The sequence below is a fragment of the Triticum urartu genome, chromosome 1, assembly GCF_003073215.2.
Source record: "Triticum urartu cultivar G1812 chromosome 1, Tu2.1, whole genome shotgun sequence".
Classification (NCBI taxonomy): Eukaryota; Viridiplantae; Streptophyta; class Magnoliopsida; order Poales; family Poaceae; genus Triticum; species Triticum urartu.
This window is the reverse complement of record NC_053022.1, coordinates 9,148,426-9,153,139: the sequence shown is the minus strand read 5'-3', so window position 1 is coordinate 9,153,139 and position 4,714 is coordinate 9,148,426. Positions and strand designations below refer to the sequence as shown.

Below are 4,714 nucleotides of genomic sequence, written 5' to 3'. Positions count from 1 at the left end.
GATCGGCGTGGAGGTGCGGCCGCTGGATTTCCAGATGAGCCACGGCAAGATCAGGTTGTACTGCTGGCTGCCTCCACTAGACGCATCCCCATCTCAATGCTGCTGATGATGTTGTGCGTGCGTGCTTGTAAGGCCCATGGATGAACACCTCGCGTTGCTGGTGGACCGGCTGCTCACGGAGTCCATGCTCGAGACGGCCATCGGGACCAGGAAGCAGCCTGACACGAAGGCGGCGCTGGCCATCGACTACTGCTGCAACGTCACTGCCGCCGCCGGTGACCGCGGACCGCCAACGCCGAGCAAGATGGTGGAGTGCAGGATCTGCCAGGAGCAGGACTGGGACTCCAGCATGGAAGCCCCCTGCTCCTGCCACGACAGCCTCAAGGTAATTAAGACAACGCAAGCTAACCACAACAATGTCTGAATTCCGAACTGGATCAAGCAGCAATAATTGGTTGTTTCATCAGGATCGGACTGTCTAATTCTGCTACTGTGTGCTATGCTTGTTGAGGTTGTACGCTTCAGGTGTAGAATATTCTTGCCACTACTATTGCGTAGTTAGTCTTTTTGCACTGCATTTGTACAATTGTATATTCTTGCCACTACTAGGTGATTCCTTGAATTATTCAGTTCATTGTAGAATACCAATTTGATGGAATGCCTAAGGTCTAAGGAGATAAACATTGGTATCCAGAATAGATCTACCTAAACCAACATGCACAAAACATGCATATCATCCCTTTAATCTGCATTAGTGTGTCTAAGTGTTTAGTGTATTGTAAGCTCCATCCATGGAGCAGTGAAATAAGCTGACGCTGTATAACGTGCAGCTAGCTTGTTGTTTAGACATTTTCCCGTTTTTAAGTATTACTTTTCTCTATATCTGTGAATTGGATTCTTGATATTTCCTAGAGTCGATTTTGTTGTGTCAAGTCCACAACATCACCATGCATGTAGGTGTAGGGGTTAGTGGCCTTAAGCATTAACCATTTAATCCTGATGAATGTTGCTTGTTTTGCACAGGCTGACAAGGACACTGACGAGGTCTACGCATAGATGACTCTGCAACCAATAAACTCTGTAAGTACTGTCGGAAACGGAGCTTGGTGAAGATATTCAGAACATGCTGAAATGCATTTTCTCTACATGTGCTTTTATTAGTTTGCATGCTGCATGTTTGATGTTTTGCCTAAGCTGGGGACGAAATGGTACAGAATGCCTGAAACTAACGTTAACAGTGTTCAGTTTAAGTGTACATTTTTAGACCAGTGCCAGTGTTTACAAACGCTCAAAATCTGTACAGTATTTCTTAGATTAATAATGAGGGCTTACTGTATAATTTAGGAAAGTTTTAATAATACTACAAATTAAATTAGGAAGTGAAGCACTACCAAACGTATTGTATACAATGTTCAGTTCAAGTTTAATTTTCAGTTTAGTGCCAGAGTTTATCATCAACCCAAAAAATATATATCTGATTTTCACATTGACGAGTACTACTGCTTACTTCTCCCATTCCTTGGCTGAAGACTCTGTTTTGAACCGAGCCTCGCAGCAAGGAGGGAATGGATGCGTCTGTTTTGTGCTTGGACGCCTTCTCCTATTTGTGCTAAAATTGAGGTGCCTGTTTAATTAACAAGCACCTTTCATCCCCACTGTGATAGTAATGCATTGAGGTGCCTCTGGACTGTAGTGTATTAGGTTGCCCGGAGTAGTAAAACTTATTGTTGTACTGAGGATTGAGGGTGGCTAGGCTTATAAGTTAATCATCAGCGTGAATGCTTCGTTTGTCTGATCCTCACATGTTAATGCTTTGCTTGTCTGGGTGTGTGATAATGACATATGTCTTGTGCAATCAAATTACTTTTCTGTTTGTTATGGTAATCATCAGCATGCCTTTCATTTCTTTAGTTTGATCGTTTCCCTTGTATTCAATATTATTGGTTCTAATGGCTGATCCTTCCATTTTTATTGTGGCATCTTTATTTTCACAGGTGTTGTGTGTTCTGGAAGACGGAAGAGGAAGAAAACTTATTTTTGTTGAACTAAATTTTATGTATTCTGTTTTGTTGTACGTATCATTTGATACTTTTGTATAGGAACAAGTGATACTATTTTGTAGGGCTTTATGGCCTGTGATGTAAAGATATTTAGTGCTGAAATATGAAATTATTTGCAAAATTTGTCGAAAAGGAGGATCATTTGTACGAATATGTGAATGGGATGAAAAGAGTACTGGACCAACTTCAGGATTGAATTGTTATTTGAATGTATAAAAAGGCTGAATGTAAACCAGAAATGTTAAAAGGCATGGACCAGAAATAAATAAAATCCCGAATTGTTGGGCCAGACCCATGTAGCTGACCAAAATTAACAGGAAAAAATCATAAAAAGGCCGAATTGTTGGGCTCGGCCCATGTAGAAAACTGAATTGGACCGGGCTGAATCTTGTGCCACATCAGCTTGCCACGCTGGATGCCTACGTGGCCTGGGGAGGTTGCTAGTGACCAAAACAGAAGGTCATAGGATCAACGACCTTTTGTTAAAGGTCGCTATAGTCAGTTTACGACGCCCAGCTTTTGACCTTATGTTTTTGGTCACAAAAAGATCATAAATGGAAATTTGTGACCATTCAGTGACCAATAGTGGTGGTCATAAGTTGACATATTTCTTGTAGTGCAGCCTCTCCACGTACAGTATTCTTCCGATGGAATTCGGTCGTTGACCACATTAACCACGGCGCACCGACAGCACCACGACGATGGACGACGGCGAGGCCTAGGAAGGGGACGATGCGGAGCCGGGGAAGACGCGGCAGTGGATGCCCACGCGGAGAGGAGTATGAGGGTTCACTGGTTCGGCTGCGCTGCCGTCGCCGCAGAATAACAGGGGGTGTGGGTGAGTGGAGTGGAGGGATGGCCTGGCCAGCGGTGGGATTAGTATGGGGCAGTGAGGCCTCCGCGGCAGCACAGCCGGCCACGGGAGGCAGGAGCAGGCGGCACGACCGGCGCTGCTTTGGGCGGCTGGAGCAGGAAGACCAGAGGTTGAAGAAGCACTACGGCCGTTGGATGGACATCGTACGGTCAGTCGAGCTAGAATCGTGCATATTGACTAAGTTGACAAAGCCCTTCGTCCCCGTCAACTTAGTAGGCCCACTATACTGGGTCCCAGCTAGCAGGGGGAGTATTCTTTTTTTTTGTGCGTAATAAGGAGGCACTTCCTTGCATGCGAAGATATAACTGGTGGGTCCGAGCTGTCAGCGGCGGTAACGTTTTTTTCGCGAATTACAGAGGCCGTTTTGGTGGGTCCCAGATGTCAGGTGGAGGAAATCATTATTTTGCGCATAATAAGGAGGCATTTCCTTACGTGCGGCCGTGGACCCAGCTGTCAGCCTCTCCACGTACAGTCCACTTCAGATGCATGTCGGTCGTTGACCACACTGACCACGCCACGCCGAGAGCACCAGGGCGGTGGACGACGGTGAGGCCTAGGAAGGGAATGACACGGAGGCAGGGAAGACTCGGCCGTTGTTTTTGTTTCCCACGCGGAGGGGAGTACGACTGTACGAGGGTTTACTGGTTCATCTACCGTCGTCGGAGAATAACAACAGGTGTGGGTGAGTAGAGGGATGGCTAGGCTAGCGATGGGAGTACGGTGGGGCGGTGAAGCCTGCATGGCAGCACAGCCGGCCGTGGGGAGGAGGGAGCAGGCAGTCCCGCCGGCGCTTGTTTGAGCGGCTGGAGCCGGAAGAGCAGAGATTGAAGAAGCACGACGGCCGTTGGATGGACATCCAACAGTATACAGGCCATCTGTGGAAAGCATCAAATCTATGGAAAACAGCATACAGCCCATCTGCCATTATTTCAAATAATTTATAGCCCATTTGCTAATTCTTACGGGTTTTTTGAGCCCATATTCTTTATGTTAGCATTACATCCCATATTGTGGCCACAGTTAAAAAATTATACGAAATTTTGCATATGTCAGTGCGGTCTGAACCTTTTTTAATCCCGAAATTTCGAGTCACATTCAGACTGATTTTAAAAATAAATGTATATCAATATAAAATCCAATAAATGTCCACGCATAAAAATCAATGCAATTTAAAATCTCGAAATGAAAAAAAGATATTTGAAAATAATTGCCGCATTGATGTGTTTTAAAAATGTACAGCCCATTTCTCATTACTGATAGGCCATTTTCTCGGCCAGCCGAATGAAGCTCTCCTCGTCTTGAAAGATTTGCAGCCCAACAGGCCTGATAAAGCGACTTACTTGACAAATCACAAAAAAACTGGGCTAGCCATTTTCAGAAAGAAAAAAAACTACTGGGCTGGTCTGTGGTAAACATAAAAGAAAATGCTGTCTAGACAGGCTAGAGTGTCCCGCACAGCCCAGTTGAGACCCTGCTTCCGTCTCAAAAACAAATTAGATAAATGCCACTCCAATTATGGCGATTCATAAAAATGCCACTGCAATTTCCAAACTTTGAAAAATGCCACTGTAATTTTTGCAAACTTTGAAAAACGCCACTGCAGATTGCAAACTTTGAAAAACGCCACTCCAGACTTCGAGAAGTGCCACTAGAAATGGCATGAAATGGCATTTTTTAAAGTTTGGAAATTGCAGTGGCATTTTTCGGATACACCAGATTTGGAGAGGCATTTATCAAATTAACCCAAAACAAAAATGACTGGGCGAGCTGCTGGGTCCCT

The 4,714-nt window shown here is 45.0% G+C and overlaps 1 long non-coding RNA gene across 1 annotated transcript; it reads left to right on the top strand.

The window, feature by feature from the left end:
- Positions 1–214: 214 nt before the first annotated feature.
- LOC125532956 lies at positions 215–2,213 on the top strand. The gene is made up of 3 exons (XR_007294184.1): positions 215–385; positions 1,024–1,080; positions 1,995–2,213. It is a non-coding gene; the product is annotated as an uncharacterized LOC125532956 (long non-coding RNA).
- The last annotated feature ends 2,501 nt before the right edge of the window (positions 2,214–4,714 follow it).